Raw genomic sequence first — 21,685 nt, 5'->3', positions numbered from 1 at the left:
TTAATGTGCATTGTGGTATAGTGCAATATACACTATATTACCAAAAGTATTGGGACACCTGCCTTTACACGCACATGAATTTTAATGGCATCCCAGTCTTATGCCTATGTTCGGACATTCCGACAACAAAATCCTAGGATTTTTTCTGACGGATGTTGGCTCAAACTTGTCTTGCATATACACGGTCACACAAAGTTGTCGGAAAATCCGATCGTTCTAAACGCGGTGACGTAAAACACGTACGTCGGGACTATAAACGGGGCAGTGGCCAATAGCTTTCATCTCTTTATTTATTCTGAGCATGCGTGGCACTTTGTCCTTCGGATTTGTGTACACACGATCGGAATTTCCGACAACGGATTTTGTTGTCGGAAAATTTTATATCCTGCTCCCAAACTTTGTGTGTCGGAAAATCCGATGGAAAATGTGTGATGGAGCCTACACACGGTCGGAATTTCCGACAACAAGGTCCTATCACACATTTTCCGTCGGAAAATCCGACCGTGTGTACGGGGCATTAGTCCGTAGGGTTCAATATTGGGTTGGCCCACCCTTTGCAGCTATAACAGCTTCAACTCTTCTGGGAAGCCGTCCACAAGGTTTAGGAGTGTGTCTATGGGAATGTTTCACCATTCTTCCAGAAGCACATTTTTGAGGCCAGGCACTGATGTTGGACGAGAAGACCTGGCTCGCAGTCTCCGCTCCAATTCATCCCAAAGGTGTTCTATGGGGTTGAGGTCAGGCCAGTCAAGTTCCTCCACCCCAAACTCGCTCACCCATGTCTTTATGGACCTTGCTTTGTGCACTGGTGCACAGTCATGTTGGAACAGGAAGGGGCCATCCCCAAACTGTTCCCGCAAAGTTGGGAGCATGAAATTGTCCAAAATGTCTTGGTATGCTGACGCCTTAAGAGTTCCCTTCACTGGAACTAAGGGGCCAAGCCCAACCTTTGAAAAACAACCCCACACCATAATCCCCCCTCCATCAAATGATTTGGACCAGTGCACAAAGCAAGGTCCATAAAGACATGGATGAGCGAGTAGAGCTACAATTCTTTTTTTCAGATCCTCAGAGAGTTCTTTGCCATTAGGTGCCATGTTGAACTTCCAGTGACCAGAATGAGAGAGTGAGAGCGATAACACCAAATTGAATGCACCTGTTCCCCATTCACACCTGACACCTTGTAACACTAACGAGTCACATGACACCGGGGAGGCAAAAAGGCTAATTGGGCCCAATTTGGACATTTTCACTTAGGGGTGTACTCACTTTTGTTGCCAGCGGTTTAGACATTAATGGCTGTGTGTTGAGTTATTTTGAGGGGACAGCAAATTTACACTGTTATACAAGCTGTACACTCACTACTTTACATTGTAGCAAAGTGTCATTTCTTCAGTGTTGTCACATGTAAAGATATAATAAAATATTTACAAAAATTCAAGGGGTGTACTCACTTTTGTGATATATATATAGCATTTTTTAAAAGGTACCTGATTTTGACTTGGTATGAGCCTCCTACAATCCCCTGTGCAGCTGTATTTGAAGGAAGAGAAGAACTGGGGACCAAACTATAGATTTCAACTGCAGCAGTGGAAAGTCAGGCCACCCACCTAGCTCTGCTGTCTGGAACGACTGTCTACATCTCAAGACAGGATGAACAGAAATGCACATTTTTTTGCAGGTAAAACAGCTCCCATACATACACTCACTGGCCACTTTATTAGGTTCATTTGCTTGGTAACACAAACTGCGAATCAGCCAATCACATGGCAACAACTCAATGCATTTAGGCATCCAGACGTGGTAAAAACTACTTGCTGAAGTTCAAACCAAGCTTTTGAATGGGGAATAAAGTGGATTTAAGTGACTTTGAACGTGGCATGGTTGTTGGTGCCAGACGGGCTGGTCTGAGTATTTAAAAAATTGCTGATCTGGGATTTTTATGCACAACCATCTCAAGGGTTTACACAGAAAGGTGCGAAAAAGAGAAAATATCCAGTCAGCGGCAGTTGTGTGGAGGAAAATGCCTTGTTGAGGTCAGAGGTCAGAGGAGAATGGTCAGACTGGTTTGAGATGATAGAAAGGCAACCGTAACTGAAATAACCACTTGTTACAACCAAGGTATGCAGAATACAATCTCTGAACGCACAACACATCGAACCTTGAAGCAGATGGTTTACAGCAGCCTTTTTCAACCAAAGTGCCCAGGCACCCTGGGGTGCCTTGAGGTTTCTTCAGGGGTGCCTTGGCAAATAGCCTAAAAATTACCCAAAAATTGTATACAAGCCGGTGAGTGGACGAAGCCTGCCTTTTAGTTACACAAAGTTACAGTTTTTCATTGTGCGCCATTACAACCTTCTAGCTGCTGGTGTCCTAACGACCAATGGCATCATCAGTTGATATGGAGGATGTCAGTAGTCTGCACAGTATCCTTGCATCCCCCTCTCCCGCCCCTCTATATCAGCTTTGGTGTCACATTAGCTGAGTGATGGAGTAAAGAAATACTGGAATACTAGTCGGTACCAGTTTGCAAAAGTGTATTTGCTTTGGAAAAATAAATCCTCTTTAATGATGAGGTCCAACTTTGTGTGGATGTTGCTGCATTAAGTAGAACTATTATAATAGTTTTTACATCTTTGAATAGGATGCCTCGAAGCTGTTCATAATTTTTAAAGGGAACCTTGACAGAAGACCACACCGTGTGTCATAATTCACACAGGATCACCAAAATTTGACAATAGAAGACTGTAAAAACTTTGCCTGGTCTGATGAGTTTGGATTTCAGCTGCGAAATTCAGATGCTCGAGTAAGAATTTGGTGAAGATATGAAAACATGGATCCATCCTGCCTTGTAACGGTTCAGGCTGGTGGTGGTGGTGTAATGGTGTGGGGGGGATATTTTCTTGGCACATTTTGGTCCCCTTAGTACCAAATGAGCATCGTTTAAACTCCACGACCCACGAGTATTGTTGCTGACCATGTCCATCCCTTTATGACTACAGTGTCCCCATCTTCTGATGGCTCCTTCCAGCGGGATAATGCACCATGTCACAAAGCTCCACTCATCTCACCACACTGGTTTCTTGAACATGACAATGAGATCACTGTACTCCAATGGCCTCAACAGTCACCAGATCTCAATCCAATGGAGCACCTTTGTGATGTGGTGGAATGGGAGATTCGTATCATGGGTGTGCAGCTGACAAATATACATCAACTGTGTGATGCTATCATGTCACTATGGACCGAAATCTCTGAGGAATGTTTCCAACACCTTGTTGAATCTATGCCACGAAAAATTAAGGCAGTTCTAAAGGCAAAAGGGGGTCCAACCAGGTACTAGCAAGGTGTACCTAACAAATAAGCCGGTAAGTGTATATTTCAATGGTATGTTAGGCTGCTTACCTGGAGTTCAGCTTTAAGTAAATTTAGCATGGAGGACTGGAAGTACGTGCATGGCGCCAACCAGACATGTCACCATTGTTTGGGTAGCACGCTGCAGGATCTTAGGTGCAGGGAAAGGGAATAATTTACACGTGTTCGATGTTATTAAACAGCTGACGGCGTTTTCCAAAGTACAAAGACAGCAGGCGTCTCCCTGGAATATTGATGCATTCACTCCCTCTGCCGCGGCTTCATGTATCTCTGCGCTTTTTTTTTATTCATTCTGCAGAGGGAAGATTTGTAGACTTCTACTGCCAGTTCCAGGTTTGCTTAACTAATGTGACATCTGTTACATATTAGGACGCCCCCTGGTGCCTTCCAGGAAGATTGATTGCGCTCCATACATAGCAGAGGCAGAAGGTGAGGGGAGGCAGGTAAGTGGAACGGTGTTAATAAATGCTAAGATTCCAGGACATCATCAGAATATAATCTTCAGCGACCTTACATAAATGCATATATTTCTATTAATATCTCCTTGCTGTTCCTACTGTATGTGAAAGTTCTTTGGCAAATTAAGGAGGACCTGTGCAACCTAAACGTTCCTACATTAGCATTATCCCACTTTGATGTACTAAGTGCAGTGAAAGACACATATGTTACATCTATCTTCTGTAATCTTCTGTGAATTCTTCACCTTTCTGGTGCTGGCCATATGACCAATGCTTTGGCATGCACCACGTGGTCTCTGCCAAAGGAGCAATATACAGATGAGACCTGTTGACAGACTGGCCATGCCTCCTACAGGCCCTTTTAGTAGCGACCACGGGACCAATGCCATAGGCCTTGTCACCAGCTATTGGTGGGATCATAGCATAAAATATAACTTTTAATATACAGAAAATTGCACTTTAAAACACATACAACCTGATGCATAAAAGAGCACCTCTATGTGGTTTAAAGTGCATATCATTTTCTCCATTAGGTGATGATTAAAAGTTAAATTGCACGCTTCTTTCATTCTGTGTTCCCAGATATACACAAATTATATATATATATATATATTATATATATATATATATATATATATATATATATATATATATATATACACACACATACACTGTATATAAATAAAACACACACACACAGGTATATATACATACAGTATCTCACAAAAGTGAGTACACCCCTAAATTTTTTTGTAAATATTTTATTATATCTTTCCATATGACTACACTGAAGAAATGACACTTTGCTACAATGTAAAGTAGTGAGTGTACAGCTTGTATAACAGTGTAAATTTGCTTTCCCCTCAAAATAACTCAACACACAGCCATTAATGTCTAAACCGCTAGCAACAAAAGTGAGTACACCCCTAAGTGAAAATGTTCAAATTGGGCCCAAAGTGTCAATATTTTGTGTGGCCACCATTACTTTCCAGCACTGCCTTAACCCTCTTGGGCTTGGAGTTCACCAGAGCTTCACAGGTTGCCACTGGAGTCCTCTTCTACTCCTCCATGATGACATCACGGAGCTGGTGGATGTTAAAGACCTTGTGCTCCTCCACCTTCCCACAGATGCTCAATAAGGTTTAGGTCTGGAGACATGCTTGGCCAGTTCACCACCTTTACCCTCAGCTTCTTTAGTAAGGCAGTGGTCGTCTTGGAGGTGAGTTTGGGGTCATTATCATGTTGGAATACTGCCCTGCAGCCCAGTCTCTGAAGGGAGGGGATCATGCTCTGCTTCAGTATTTCACAGTACATGTTGGCATTCATGGTTCCCTCAATGAACTGTAGCTCCCCAGTGGTGGCAGAACTCATTCAGCCCCAGAACATGACACTCCCACCACCATGCTTGACTGTAGGCAAGACACACTCGTCTTTGTACTCCTCACCTGCTTGCCACCACACACGCTTGGCACCATCTGAACCAAATATGTTTATTTTGGTCTCATCAGACCACAGGACATGGTTCCAGTAATCCATGTCCTTAGTCTGCTTGTCTTCAGCAAACTGTTTGCAGGCTTTCTTCTGCATCATCTTTAGAAGAGGTTTCCTTCTGGGATGACAGCCAAGCAGACCAAGTTGATGCAGTGTGCGGCATATGGTCTGAGCACTGACAGGCTGACCCCCCACCCCTTCAACCAAGTACACGCACTACTTTACATTGTAGCAAAGTGTCATTTTTTCCAGTGTTGTCACATAAAAAGATATAAGAAAATATTTACAAAAATGCGAGGTGTGTACTTACTTTTGTGAGATACTGTGTGTATATATATATATATATATATATATATATATATATATACATACACACACACACACACACACACACACACATATATATATATATATATATATATATATATATATATATATATATATATATACACACAGATTTGCACACCAGTGTGTGCTGGCTTCATGTGAGAGAAATAGAGCTCAGAGCCCCATCCTCCTGAGGGGGTAAGTGTGTGAAGGGAGCCCTGAGAGGTGCTGGTGTGCACCATGGTGTGCAGATCGGGACAGGCCAAGGCCCGAGCTGAAGAGAGAGACCAAAGGGGACAGAGCAGCTAGAAAGTTGTAAGGAATTTGCAGAGCTGAAGTGCAGCATCTGTGTATAAACACTGGGACGTATTTCATTGTCAGGAGGACCAAAGAAGGTACTGATGGTCAGGAGGATCCTGAAGAGGTACTCGGAGCAGTAAAGCTGCCATAAGAGAGCCAGGAGGCTGAATGTTTTGTTTGCTTCATAGTGATGATGAGAACTCCCTGCGTGGGAAGACATACAGTGCCTTGAAAAAGTATTTATACCCCTTGAAATTTTCCACATTTTGTCATGTTACAGCCAAAAATGTAAATGTATTTTATTGGGATTTTATGTGATAGACCAACACAAAGTGGCACATAATTGTGAAGTGGAAGGAAAATGAAAAATGGTTTTCAGCCTTTTTTACAAATAAATATGTGAAAAGTGTGATGTGCATTTGTATTCAGCCCCCCCTTTACTCTGATACCCCTAACTAAAATCTAGTGGAATCAATTACCCTCAGAAGTCACCTAATTAGTAAATTTGTTCCACCTGGGTGTAAAAAAAATGCACGCCATACTTTTCACATATTTATTTGTAAAAAAATTTGAAAACAAGTTATCATTTTCCTTCCACTTCACAATTATGTGCCACACTTTTTTCAAGGCACTGTACGTGGGCAGGATAGCCCTGAAAGCTATATCTGGCATGGAATAAACTCAATGTTTTGCACTACCATTGGGCTGTAAAACCCCAACATGTCACAAAATACTGTGTGTGTGTATATATATATACACAAACACACACACAGAAAATGCCCAAATCCCTGATCAAAAGTTTACATACCTGGTGATTTTGGCCTGATAACATGCACACAAGTTGAGACAAATGGGTTTGAATGGCTATTAAAGGTAACCATCCTCACCTGTGATCTGTTTGCTTGTAATTAGTGTGTGTGCATAAAACGTCAATGAGTTTCTGGACTCCTGACAGACCTTTGCATCTTTCATCCAGTGCTGCACTGAGGTTTCTGGATTCTGAGTCATGGGGAAAGCAAAAAGAATTGTCAAAGGATGTGTGAGAAAAAGTAGTTGAACTGTATAAAACAGGAAAGGAATATAAAAAGATGTCCAAGGAATTGAGAATGCCAATTAGCAGTGTTCAAACTCTAATCAAGAAGTGGAAAATGAGAGGACTTTTTGGCCTGAATGGTAAGTGTCATGTCTGGAGGAAACCAGGCACCGCTCAACACCTGGCCAATACCACCCCTACTGTGACACATAGCAGTGGCAGCATCATGCTGCGGGGATGTTTTTCAGCAGCAGGAACTGGAAGACTAGTCAGGATCGAGGGAAAGATTAATGCAGCGATGTACAGAGACATCCTTGATGAAAACCTAACCAAAAATAAATGAACAGAAGAAAGATCCAAATCAAATCAATATTTAGTGTGACTACCCTTTTCCTTCAAACCAGCATCAGTTCTTCTAGGTACACTTTCATACAGATTATGAAGGCACTCACCAGGTAGGTTTTTCCAAACATCTTGGAGAACTAAGCGCAGGTCTTCTGTGGATGTCGGCTGCCTCAAATCTTTCTGTCTCTTCATGTAATCCCAGACACACTCCATGATGTTGAGATCAGGGCTCTGTGGAGGCCAAACCATCCGTTCCAAGACTTCTTTTTCTTCTTTACACTGAAGATAGTACTTAATGACATTGGCTGTATGTTTGGGGTCATTGTCCTGCTGCAGAATACATTTAGGGCCAATCACACGCCTCCCTGATGGTATGTCATGATGGACAAATATCTGCCTGTATTTATCAGCATTGAGGACACCATTGATTGGGCAACGCTGAGGACCGTAGACGCAGTGGTTGGCCAACAAAACTTAATGCAGCAGATGAAAGACACATCATGCTTACTTCACTTCGACAGCAGAAGATGTACAGGAGTGCCATCAGCACAGAACTGGCAGAAAGCAGTGGGACCCAGGTACACCCATTTATTGTCAAGAAAAGTCTGGCCAAAAGTGGTCTTCATGGAAAAAATGTGGCCAAACAGCCAAACCTTCAACGTAGATGGGCTAGACGGTGCGTCTGTGCCTTCTGCTCACACCAAAACACTAGGATCTTATGCACTGGGGCTAAACGCCACTTATAAGGCTTTTAAAGTTCCCCAGATTTTATATCAAGTGCACTTTAAGGACAAAGAAACCCAACACAACACAAAAACGTCACAACACATACAATAAACCAAACTAAGCCGGGCCAAAGTGAGACAATAAAACACCAACGATAATTATGAATGGTGCTGCTATTTGCATCTGCCGGGCCAGCACCAGCTCCTGATAAATAACTCTAATTAGTGCCATTATAAAGCACCGCCTGCTCGCTTTCATACAAGAGGTGAACTTCACAAAGCGAGCGTGCGGCAGACGGGGCCCTCCGTTAGGCGTGGATGCTGGAAGGTAATTTGTCTCTGGTAATCCCATTGTGGCTGCAGGAGTGAGTAATAAAGATATATGGGTCATGGGAAGATATACTGCTGTGAGAGCCACAATAACATTAAGAGGCACAAAGTAACACTCGCTAATTGACGCTGGCAAGGTTCAAGCAGCCCGAATCAGATCTCGCTGCTCTGGAGAGTCTTCCGTACTGCCTATGTAACGCTTTCACTGCTGGGGGCTCACTGGTAAAACCATGCAACAAAGACTGACGCGGCTGTTATTTGCTGACTCTGAGCATTTCAGCTATGTCTTTTGAAGCTCTAGCATTGGAACAATGGAGTTAAAAGTGTCTAAAGCTCAAACTTTTGTTTTTTTGGAATAGAGAAGGTCTTTTTTTATTTTGCCATCGGTGTCTTATTAGGGAGATTTCCCTTCACTTCCTGTCTTGTAGCCTCCACAGGAAGGCAGAAGATATTTTTTTTTCAATGTGAGGAGAATTACTTCTTAGACAGCTGTCAGGGAACAAATGTTCCCATTGAAAGATTTCCACTCTATGCCTATTCTTGTTCTTTTTGTTAGATCATTAATTTGTGTGAAACACTGGCGTATTGTTGGAAGTGTGATTTGGTTCCAGAGGCCTGGAATGCATGCCCTGGTCATGTTGACTAGATGGATCAGCAGGGTATCATTTCACAGAGAAAGGAGTTACATGGAACAGGTAAAGCATGGTATACTTTATTGAAATTCAGCCGGTTAGACCGCCTACTTGAATGGTCTTGCGGGAAAAACAGCATGTGATCAGCACATGCAGCCAATTACTGCAGCACTGATCTGTGTATTCTTATGGGGATGGGCAAGGTGGGGGGGATTGTTGTCAGAATGCAATAACGTGGTGGGGGAGATTTTCCCCATCCATAGCACTTGTAAGGATTCAGGAATCGGCCTTTTTTTTTGTATGTTCAAACTACTGATTGATCGAAAGAAAAACTCTCCAAGCATACGCAGCATAAATCTGTGAGTTTAAGTATATTGGGATTGTAGTCCTAGCTAAGGTGGCTGATTATTTAGCTTGAAATTTACAACCCTTAGTCCCAGAATTTAAGGGACATATGAGGGCATAGAGACACTTACCTCTATCATTGCTTGGTAGGATCAAATTACTTATAATGAAGACCTTGCCTGTTATATTGTACTTCCAAGGTAAATCTCCAGTGTGAGTTCCCCGCTCCTTTTTTAAGAAAATTGAAGGCCTAGTTAGCGCCTTTTTGTGCCCATCAACCTATCCTAAAATAGGATTGTGGGTTAATCAAGAGCCGTTAGGCAAGGGTGGCCTTGCATTACCCGACCTGCGTAAATATTTCTTAGCAGGTCAAATGGTCTTTGCACGTTGTTGGTGAAAGATGATAGCGATGCAGCCTTGGTTCTAGAGGCAGCCTTAGTGGGTTTATATGAGTGTCTACATCACGATACTGCTTTTCAGGGGTCCCCAGGGATACATTTCACTGACAGGCTCTATGAGGGTCACTATCCAGGCATGGGATAACGTTCAGCATATGCAGACTGAGGGGGGTAGGGTTAGCTCCTTTTTGTGGCCATCACCCCATCCTAAAATAGGGATGCGGGCCATCCTAAAATAGGGTTGCAGGCACTTCAGAAGTTGCACCTTATATTCCACTATGGTAAAACCCCCGCTTGCCTCATTTTAGTGAAATTCCTGATCCTATAGTGTGGGCTGAGAGGGGGATTAAACAAGGATATAGCGGGGATGGGCCGGTTGCTCACTTTTGATGAACTAAAATCCAAATTTCAACTCACTAATTGGTATTTTTTCTGTTACCTTCAGTTGTGCCATGCCTTTCTTTCCCAATTTGGTGATACTATTTTACAGACTCAATCTTCGGATCTAGAGTGGTTACTGGGGTCGGAGCTCCTCAAGAAGACACTGTCTGAGGTCTACAAGTTTACATTTAGGCGCAACGCCCCTTGAAAAGAATAGAGAGGTGGATGTCAGTAATACCTCATTTTCAAGGTGATGCTTGGGAAGATATGTGGGATTACACTTTCCCCTACCTGGTGTCAGCTAGGGACCACTTCATTCAATTTAAAGTTTTATGCAGAATCTATTACACCCCAGCCAGGCTGGCCAAAATATATAAATCTGATTTGGCGGATTGCTGGCATTGCAAGTACTCTCTGGCAGATTTCGAGCATATCTTCTGGCACTTCCCCGTGTTGCAAGCTTTCTAGCAAGGGGTAGTCCGAGCCCTTAAAAATATTAATGATCTTCAAATACCAATGATTATCTCTATGTGTTTACTTGGATTGGTGGAGGAGCTGGCGCCTCTTAGGGCAGAGAACCCTACTTACTGATACACTGTTTTATGCTCTCAAAGCGATTTTTTTACATTGGAAAAAGGCAGAGGTCCCTTCCCTTAATTTTTGGAAAGCCCTAATCAGTAAAGCGTTGCCTCTGTATAAAGCTACGTACTTGAATAGAGACTGTCCTAAAAAAATTTAAAAGGTATGGCATCATTGGGTATTGGATAGTTCTGCACTTACATGAGGCTGTCCAGGTTTGACACCTGGTCCCGGCAGCAACTCTCATAGTTGTGGCCTCGGTGACTACTCCTTTTGCTGCTCACTCACATGTGGTGCTTTATTGCTGCCCTTTATGGGGATACAATATAAGTTTAGTTGATGTTACCGTGAGGTTGCTATCACACTGGTATAGTCATGCTGCAACATTTTGGGATGAATTCCTAAATCCCATTTTGAGTATATCCTTGGAGGTGTTGCACTGAGGGGCGGGGAGAGAGATGGTTTTTCTTGTATGGTTTTGGTATGGATCTGGCTGAGCCAGTGACTAACTATTCTTATTGTTATGTTTGCGATGTAACTTGTTTTGTATTTTTTCTATGTGCAAAACCAATAAAAATAATTTTCTAAGAAAAATGTCTGAGTTTAAGACTTCTAGATCTGGTGGATTCCCAAAAATCCTTACGTTTAGGAGAAGGTAAGGACACAAATAAAAGTGTACTTCTCTGCCTTTCTCAACCTCCCAGAGGAAGCCTTGAAATAATTTTCAAGTCTCGAAAAACTGCTGCTGAAACAAATTCACTGGGGATCACTGTTCAAAAGATGACTGCTGTCATGCAGTTGGCTTTGCCAAGTGGTGTCGGCTCTGGAGCTATGCAGACACCATCAAATGGGTAGTCAATCAGCCGCAGCTTAAGGAACCCCTAGCAACCTATGGAGGAATGCTGGTTGAGAATTGCTGATCTAGATAATATTTTAAATTTGTATGCTGGTATGCATTTGAGATTGAAGATGTGTAGGCTAATCTCAGGATACAGATGGTTTGTTTGGACATAAAGAGAATACCCAGCTTGTCTTCTCATTCCTCCCGGTAAGCAGGAGTCAATGACAGATGCAAAAGAAGAAAATGTAGGGAGGTGTCTAACAAGATCTGAGTCAACACAAAAATTTTCAAACATTGTGAGATGAGGATGGTAGGCATCTTGTCTGGAAAGAGAACTCAGAAAGTGGCTTACTTTGGAGATCCACAGTGGATCCAAATCCAGACAGTGTCTTTCCTGCAACATTCTGAGGGTGAAGAACCTTCCAGTGTAAGCTTCTTTACATGCCCCTCCTTCAGAGAAGTTTAAAGAGGGGGTCTTGTAGGTCTGGCTGAAATGTCAGCAAATTCAAGATGGGAGTTAGAGGAGAGTTTCCTGTTTTTAAATATAGATTGGGACACCTTCTAGAAAAAACTGATAAGTGGATGAACCTTAGTTTGAGATACAAGGATGGTAGCCACAGGAAATGTAGCAGCTGTATAGGAGTAGAGGTTTGATCCAAATCTAGCCAGGGTTGCAGGAGGACATGTTTGCACCAGTCCATCACCCATACCAGGTGTAATGCTAGTTAGAGTTGACTGGGTCTGGGAAGCCCATTCCGCCTTTGTGCTTGGGAAGTTTGAGAACTGAACTATTGAGTCTGGCTTACTTACCGCCTCAAACCAAGTCAAGTTTAGCTTGGAGAGATTAAAGGAATTTAGAAGGAAGATGTATTGGGAGGGCTTGTAACAAAGAGAATGCAAGGAAGTACACTATGTTAAGTTTAATTATGCTGCCATTGCCAAACCAAGTAAAGACCTTTTTTGACCAACTGTTGATGTCTTTTTTAATTATTTGAGACAACTGAGAAAGTTTACAGCAAATGTTTTTTCAAAGTTGGCTGGTATGCAAGTGCCCAAATATTTAGAAAGTTATTCTTCAGGGAGTTAACAATATGGGGTGTGATAGTGATTCTAACCTCTATTCCTGTTCTGATTGCAACTCAAAATTTTGGATTTACCCTCACTTACAAGATCAGGACAGACAGAGAGAGTAAGTCTTCCTAATGAGGCACAAGCAGTAACAAAAAACCTGACAGAAGTTCTTATCCCTCACCATTCTATCCAAACAAAAAAATGTTTCCCCTTGGTTCTACATTAAAACTAAACTCTGGATTAAGCAAATATTATCCAAGGTCAAGAGTCATGTGTACTCTTACTTAAATCTTGGTGTGCTTTGTCTATTTCTTCCAGATCTGTGCAGTAACCCAGGGCGAAACTTTGGCATTTTTTGCCCGCAAAAGAACATAAGTATTTAACAGTAATCATGTTTGACTTTCTTTCTTTGTTGCTTTAATTTACCTGAAAGCTATTTGGGGTAACATGGCACTCACCAAGTCTATTGCTGTACACACCTCGTCTGTTAAATTGTATATGAGTAATGAATTTTTAACAGTGACACATCTAATAAAAATTTAATTTTGTTAATCAACACTTCAAAAGCTGAAAGTGAACACATTTCTATGTGAAAGAATTTGTGTTAGAACACCAAAAAGTGTAACATGAATAGAGTTGACGGTTAAACAAAGTACAAAACTCTTATTCTTAAACGATGACAACATCTTTTGCAAGGATTCAAGTGTGTAGCTTTGTAGAGTTTTTCAAAATAAGTTTGTATAAAATGTTTGAAAATAGCTAAAAGTACACTGTTGTCCGTTACAGACACACTTTTCATAGTTGGAATTTGCTTTAGCTATGAGAAGTTTCTGATGCTTTTTATACATTCTGATAATTCAGTTGTATTAAAATGGCAAAATTCAGTTGGTGTGACTTGGGTCTACGGCATCCATTATAAGAAGACCCCCTTACACACTTCTGTTATATACACCTATTGGTGCTCCCTCTGATCTCCCTCGTCGTTTCCATCATGGACAAATGGTAATCATTTGCATTCCATACATTTAAAGTCCATATCAGTGACTTAAAAATGCAGATGAAAGCTCTCTGAAGAGGGTTTAGATATTCTTCAAAGACCCAATCCAGGCAGGAAAAGATGATCCTTCAAGTAGGACCCTCCACACTACAAGAGCTAAAGTGGTTTTAAAGGGTAAAGTTTTTTTTTGCTCCTAATGCGAGGTAATGAGAATTCTGCATTAAGGTAGGTGCAGAGCCTGCATGAGTAACCCCCCCCCCAATAGCAAGCAGCTGCTGAGGGGGTATTCGGAACCCAGGAGGGGCCAGGAGTGCTGGCGAGGGGACCCCAGGAGGAGGATTGGGGCTGCTCTGTGCAAAACCATTACACAGAGCAGGTAAGTATGACATGTTTGTTATTTATCATTGGCCGCTCTGAACAAAGCCATTGTTCTCACCCCCCAGTTTAATAAATTAGCTTTTACTGTCCCATTTGCTCCATACCCAATCACATCAGATATATAGATAGGGAAAGTGGGCTGAACAGGCAGTCAAAGCCAATTTTCGATGTCGTACAGACTGCGTTCGAGGTGTCTGTTCACAAGATTGATGATGTAGCATCACCCTGTAACCCTCCTGAGTGCACACCAGTCCCGCCAAGTCCCACATGCTGGCCAGATTGCCCCAACAACGTTGTATCCGAAACCCAATTGCTCATATCCCGGACGCAGTAGAAAAGACAGGAATTTTCTGAAAGAGGAGCAGAGATGTACTTTGTAAATGGATGTTGCAGTCGTCATGATTAAAAGACGCGGCGTGACCTTCTCAGTAAACAACTAGAAGAGGGGGAAGATAGAGAGAGAGTAAATTCCCGCGAGGGGCTTTGCGAGCTGCTCCGATTCTAACAGAAGCTGACAATTTTCTCATCTCATCCAGCCCGGCCTTCTATAGGGAGCGATGCTGGCAGCTGGTCTCCTGCAAGACTTTAATCAGGAATACGGCTTCTGTGGACATGCTAATGGAGACGAGAGATTCTGTGCCGCGCACATCAGCCTCAATAAAACCGGATGACTTTTACCTCGCGCTGGCAGGAGCCCTCTGGGGAACGCAAAACCCACTTCACCAACGACGGGGACTGAACATAACTACAGACGACTTAAAGACAAACACCGGTCTAAATCATAACCTACATACAGCCTGCGATAAAGGAGCTGTCAAAACTTCTAAATATAATTGCGTCTCCTGACAAACTTTAGTGTCTATGCCCCTCTGTACATGTGTTACCATAACTGACAGTGTCTCTTAGGGGAAAAGAAAAAGTAGGGAAGTCTGGTGGGTTGTGTGAAATTTGGCACCCCCAGCATCTCTGTTACACATATCACATCCGTTAAAGAAGAAGTGTGGAATTCTAAAAAAAAAAAACACATCTATACTTACCTCCCTGCTGCAGCATCAGTGTGATGCTGCAGCCGTCCCCCGCTGGTTCTAACACTGAGAACTGAGCGATCACATGACCACTGATCACCTTTTCTGAGCAGAGACTATTAGTAACCGCTCTCTCCCCTGCCCATTCAGTGCTCATTTGACAGCCGGGGGGGGGGGAGTGGCTGGCTCAGATTCTCAGTGGCGTGCCAAGAGGCTGAGACAGCTACTGGTCAGGCATGTGGGTGAATCCCAACATTTTTGTCTGGATCCTTCCAGAGATTGGATTTTTAATATTTTTTTTTATAAGAGTAAAATGGCGGTGATCAGTGACCTATGTGGGACTGTGATAGTGCAGTGGACAGTCTCACACTGGATGGGAACTGACTAGTTGACATTGACATCACCAGTGACACGAATACAGTGATTAGTGCTAATAATATACACTGTCACTGTATTAAAGCGGGGGTCCACCTATCTATCGTTTTTTTTTTTTTTGGAGTTCATTCACAAAGTTTTCTTCACATGATTATCTACTCACATGTTCTGTGTAATAAGTCCGCCTGTGTCCGATTTTGTTGTGAAGAATAACTTATAAAATTCACTGAAGGCGGTTTCCATCTTATTTGTGGGCATTTGAAGCCCACAAGCATGTATTTCCTGGATGCAGTGAATGCTGTGCTCCCAGCATTCACCGAGATGTTGTGATGACGCTGTTGCACAATGCATGCTGGGAAGCCTGAGACTAGCTCCCAGGGGACTGTGGGAGGTCTGGGAGAGGCTAGAAACACGCCTACTCCCATGGGAGGAAAACCAGGAAGTGCTAAGAAGATTAGAAAAAAAAAAGGTAATTACGGCGATTTAAATTTTTTTACACAGCATGTCAGCATCTAGGCAAGGAAGAGAATGCATAGAGATAATGTTCAAAATTTGGGTGGAACCCCGCTTTAATGACATAGGCTGGGAAGGTGTTAACATCTTGGGGTAATCAAGGGATTAAGTGTGTGCCTAGCAAACGTTAATGTGTGTATTATGCCTTTTTACTAAAAAATCTCTTTGTTCCTTCAACCTACTTTGCAGGAAGAACATACAAAGAGATCGTTTCCTCTGTACAGAGCCCTGTATTGATTGCGAACACAGTGCTCTAGGCTGTGATTGGACTGATCAGCAGGTCCTAACCATGAATCATTGCCCGGGACCTGCTGACAAAATCCCACTGTGTCTAATCACAGCGGGAGTCGGCGGGCAGGGGCGAGCGCATGCCCCCTGTACCCAGAAGATGCCAACGATGATGTACCTATGTGGGCCACCCATCCACAGTACATTGTGGACAGGCAGCCCTTAAGTGGGTAATAAAAGCATTCTTGGCAAATACCATCACTTTGGTTCATCTTGCGCAGGTCCAAGAATGTCACCTAAGGAGGCACTGCCAACTTTTCTACTTGTAAATGTAGTCAATGAAGGAAAACTTCAAACAAGCTCAATACATTTGGTGAGGCAGCACCCACACAGCAAGGCTTCCCTCCATGGGAACCCAACAGTGGCTCAAACCATAGAAATACAGAAAAGAGTGCAAGACCAAAATTGGATAAAATTGTAATTGTTGATAAACAAAAAGTCATATAAAAACAAATGCGTTTCTGGGGCAACACCAGTGCCTCATTCGTTAGAGGGGGGCAGTCTAACACAGCAGACAAGGTACATGTGGCATTTTTGGCAGTGCAACGTAATGCATGTCAGTGCCATCAGCAAGGTGTGCCGAGGTACCATTCAGATTGAACAGCATCACAGAGCACCACACACATATCACATATTACATCAACTAAACAAGGTGGATTTGGCCTGAGAGGTTTTTACACCTGTTTACACCTTGCTTTTGCTTGGTGCTTCGGTGGGCTTCGATGAGCCTTTGGTGGGGCTTCGGTGAGGCGAAGCCAAAGCAAAGCAATAGCAAGGTGTAAACAGGACTGTAAGCTAACCATTCTATTTAGTGACAGGGGCTTTGACTGGCATTCAGAGAGCTTTAACAAAGCCTGTCCGAAGCCTTGTTTTGAAGCAAGTGTAAACTAGCCGTTAATGTGTGTTGAAGCCGAAACTAGTGTAAATGAGCCCTTATGCTGCTAGCATTAGTAAATAGGTGGGAAGGTCTATTATATTTACTAGTCTTAATATTTTTTTTTTTACATTTAATCAGTTGCTTCTTGGTTTCTTGCTCGCTTTTACTATTAGGACACTTACTTGTCCTGGAGTCCAGCGATGTCGGCACCTCAGCTGATGTTTCCATCAGCTGTCGGGTGATGCCGCCACCATGGCAGGTAAGGGAACCCAGCAGTATAGCCTTACGACTTCACACCGAGAGCCCTACTGTGCTTGCACAAGGCTCCGCTCCTCTCTCCTACTGGCCCGGCGGAAGGGGAAGAGGAGGGAGGAGGAGGGAGCCGAGCGGTGACGTAAAAAAAAACAGGTATCCGCCCCCCCCCCTCCATATGTGGCACCGGAGGGGGGAGGAGAAAAATTAGTGGAAGTTCCACTTTTGGGTGTAACTCCGCTTTAAGTTATAATGTTCTGGTGTGCATCGCATACCAGGACATTGTGACAGACTTACCTGAAAATGAAGCCCTCCTGTGGTGCGCTGTCAGCGCTGAAGGCGCTTCCATCTACAGAAGTCGCTGCAACATCTGCGGCTGCATCTAAAGTAAACATCTCCTAAACGGTGCATGTTTAGGAGATATTTACTGTACCTATAGGTAAGCTTTATTATAGACTTACCTATAGGTAAAAATCATACATGGGAGTTTACTCCCACTTTATAATGGCTGCAGCTAGAAATACTAGGTGGGTATTGTTCAAGGTGACAAAAACAATAAAAAATACTGCGCTTCCCTACACCCCTAAGCTGCAGTTCTCATTCATAGGTAAGAATCAAATTAGTAAAGCAGTCAACAGAACCGCGCTATAAATCCTATAGTGAATGAATACCCATCAACCTATTACCTTGATCATAGTGTTATAAACAAAACAACATATTATAATTGGGACCCAAATAACAACACAACATAATCGTGATTAATATTATAAATATTAAATATTGTGACTATAAGCAGATAAATTAGTGAAAAAAAGAATATTAAAAGATGATGAGAAAAAAAAGGAATAAGTCCGTGGCTAATATTGACTTCAAATAAAAACAGTCCTTATTGCAAATAATTTCACCAATAGTGACTACGGGCTTGATGAACAAAAAACACCTCGTGAGAAGGATCCACCACCTATAAGGATGTATGCTTACCAAAGGCAAGCTTTCATAAGGCTTATGTATGAAATCCACTCAGCAGGGACACCACCAACGATCACAGCATAGAGGGAGGATCGCCCGGAACTCTCCAACATACAAGCCAAAAACTCAGCATGAGGAACCCAGGGGAATAAAAGACACATCCTCCATAGTGTGAATCGGTATAAACAATTTAATAAATAAAAAATGAAAGTAGTACACTCACATTAAAATCTCGAGTAACAGCATGTATTGTAAATCAGCCGGCCGGCCTGCATGCACCTGTTCACAGTGGGGTAGAAACGATGACGTCAGCGCGTCTGCCTTCCGACGTACGTTTCGTCCTATTGGACGTTGTCATAGGAACGGGCGACGCACTGACTCATCGCTCCTTAAATACAGATATAGAGCCACACCTCGTTCTGACGCTCTGGTGGCCACATCCCATCTCCTAGGAAACCAGGAAGTAATCTGAATAGAACCAAGCCTCACTTCCATTTTAGGATAGTGACGCCGATGAACCATATCTCATAATGAACAAAGGGATGAGACACATAGAAAACATAGAACCAGCCCTCACTCCAGCATTAAAACAATGAAATTGCTAAGGGGGCCGGAACCGCATGTATACATCCCTAAGAGTATTAATAACCTAAATGAACCACACAAAATAATGCTATTAAAATAATTCTCACCAAATACAAAACTAATTCAGAATCGCCTTTAGTAGGATATATCTCAAAGAGATTGAAGATATGCCATCTAGTGGGGAATAATAGAATCCATATATTCCTGGATGGCAAATATAATTGGCACTTATATAAATGAAGGTAAACATGATCATACCATACCTGGAATGATATACCACTCTATTTTGGGGCTCAATTAATGTCATATACTCCCCTATTAACATCAATAATGTAAAAATAGGATGAATTAAAATACAATATAGACCAAGGGATGAAAGAGCCTCATATAAAAATGCCTTGATATATCTAACCGAAGAGCTAATATAAAATTATAAAATTATAGTCAGGAGGACAAAAAGTCGTCATACAAAAATTGGATCACCAAATTATTAATGGACATAATTATTTACCATAATGGATAACAATTACCAAGTAGGACCAAATCTCAAAAATCTAATGCTAAAAATAAAATGAAAAATATTAAAAAATGTTGAATCGAAAATGAAAAATATATAATTGAAAAAATAAAATAAAAAATATAATAAAAATGGGCAATTATGAATTGCTAAGAAAATCTTAAACATTCTAAAACCGGAAAACCATATGCCTCCATCTCAGGGGTGTGTAACACCCTAATAGCCAAAATAGGCAATCATAATACTAATTGTTTATGCTGATAGGAGTTCTTACCAAAAAAGGAGGGTAGAACTAATGGCTACTTGGCAATAACTGATTCGCAATAAAAACGGGCAACCAGGGGTTCAAAGCGGGTTCACACCAAGGCGATAAATTCAAAAAGAAAAAGAAACCGCTAATGGCCAGTAGTCATATAATATAATATAATTCTCCATTTTAGTCATATAGCCCTCACAACCCAATGTCTGTAATATAGAAAGTATAAACTCATGAATTATCCAAGAAGGCATTGAGGTCTACCTCAACGTTGAGCCCAAACGGGGTGTAACACCTGAGTTTGTATATCCAGGCCATCTCAAGTCTGGAGATCCCCCTTAAAAGGGAGCCCCCTCTCCAGGGTGTGGAGTATCTGTCGATCCCCAAAAAAATTGTCTTTCTAGGGTCTCGATTATGGGTCTCAAGATAATGTCTAGAGACCGGGTGCTTAGGAAAACCTGTCAAGATGTTAGTTACATGCTCGTTGAGCCTTACCGAGAGGGGGCGCTTAGTCCTCCCCACGTATTGCAATCCGCAAGGACATTGCAATAGATATACCACACGCTCAGTAGAACACGTAATGAATGATTTGATTTCAAATTCGGCAGAAGTGCTGGTAGAGGTAAACTTATGTGTTCTTCTATGCATACACCCACTCAGGGAACATACCCTACATTTCTTACATTGATAGAAACCCGTCATGTATTAAAAAAAAAACCCTTTTAATTGGGGGAGGGTCAAGGATGTTAGGGGCCACTCTCCCTCTAAGGGAAGGGGCACCTTTATATACCATTTGTGGTTTAACCGGAAGAATAGTACCCAATATATGGTCATTTCTAAGTACATGCCAGTATTTCTTAACCAGCCTGGCCACATTCCTATGTTGTAGGGAATAAGTGGTAATGAATGGAACAGACGGTACCCTATCGGTAGTGGGAGCTTTATCCCTAAGTAGATTGCCCCTATCCAGGGTAATAACCTCATCTAATGTGGTTTTGAGAGACGCCTCAGGGCAACCTTTCTCCAGGAAACGTCTTATTAAGATATTAGCCTGAGCCTGGAATTCATCATGATCTGAACAATTAGGTTTTAAACGTATAAGTTGGCTTTTCGGCACAGACTTTAGCCAGGCTTCATGATGGCAACTATCGATGGATATATAAGAATTACGGTCAGTATTCTTAAAGAAAGTTGCCTGACTAATAATTGTTATCCATTATGGTAAATAATGTCCATTAATAGTTTGGTGATCCAATTTTTGTATGAGGCCTTTTTGTCCTCCTGACTATAATTTTATAATTTTATATTAGCTGTTTTGGTTAGTTATATTAAGGCATTTTTTATATGAGGCCCCCTTAGCAATTTCATCGTTTTAATGCTGGAGTGAGGGCTGGTTCTATGTTTTCTATGTGTCTCATCCCTTTGTTCATTATGAGATATGGTTCATCGGCGTCACTATCCTAAAATGGAAGTGAGGCTTGGTTCTATTCAGATTACTTCCTGGTTTCCTAGGAGATGGGATGTGGCCACCAGAGCGTCAGAACGAGGTGTGGCTCTATATCTGTATTTAAGGAGCGATGAGTCAGTGCGTCGCCTATGACAACGTCCAATAGGACGAAACGTACGTCAGAAGGCAGACGCGCTGACGTCATCGTTTCTACCCCACTGTGAACGGGTGCATGCAGGCCGGCCGGCTTATTTACAATACATGCTGTTACTCGAGATTTTAATGTGAGTGTACTACTTTCATTTTTTATTTATTAAATTGTTTATACTGATTCACACTATGGAGGATGTGTCTTTTATTCCCCTGGGTTCCTCATGCTGAGTTTTTGGCTTGTATGTTGGAGAGTTACGGGCGATCCTCCCTCTATGCTGTGATCGTTGGTGGTGTCCCTGCTGAGTGGATTTCATACATAAGCCTTATGAAAGCTTGCCTTTGGTAAGCATACATCCTTATAGGTGGTGGATCCTTCTCACGAGGTGTTTTTTGTTCATCAAGCCCGTAGTCACTATTGGTGA

The 21,685-nt window shown here is 42.2% G+C and overlaps 1 protein-coding gene across 4 annotated transcripts in view; it reads right to left on the bottom strand.

The window, feature by feature from the left end:
* The window catches only part of CHCHD6 (coiled-coil-helix-coiled-coil-helix domain containing 6), a 447,244-nt gene that overhangs the window by 75,357 nt on the left and 350,202 nt on the right, over positions 1 to 21,685 (bottom strand). The gene's annotated exons all lie outside the window — the stretch shown is intronic.

The sequence above is a fragment of the Aquarana catesbeiana genome, linkage group LG07 (assembly GCF_042186555.1).
Source record: "Aquarana catesbeiana isolate 2022-GZ linkage group LG07, ASM4218655v1, whole genome shotgun sequence".
Classification (NCBI taxonomy): Eukaryota; Metazoa; Chordata; class Amphibia; order Anura; family Ranidae; genus Aquarana; species Aquarana catesbeiana.
The sequence above is the reverse complement of the archived record's forward strand: the minus strand, read 5'-3'. Positions and strand labels throughout refer to the sequence as shown.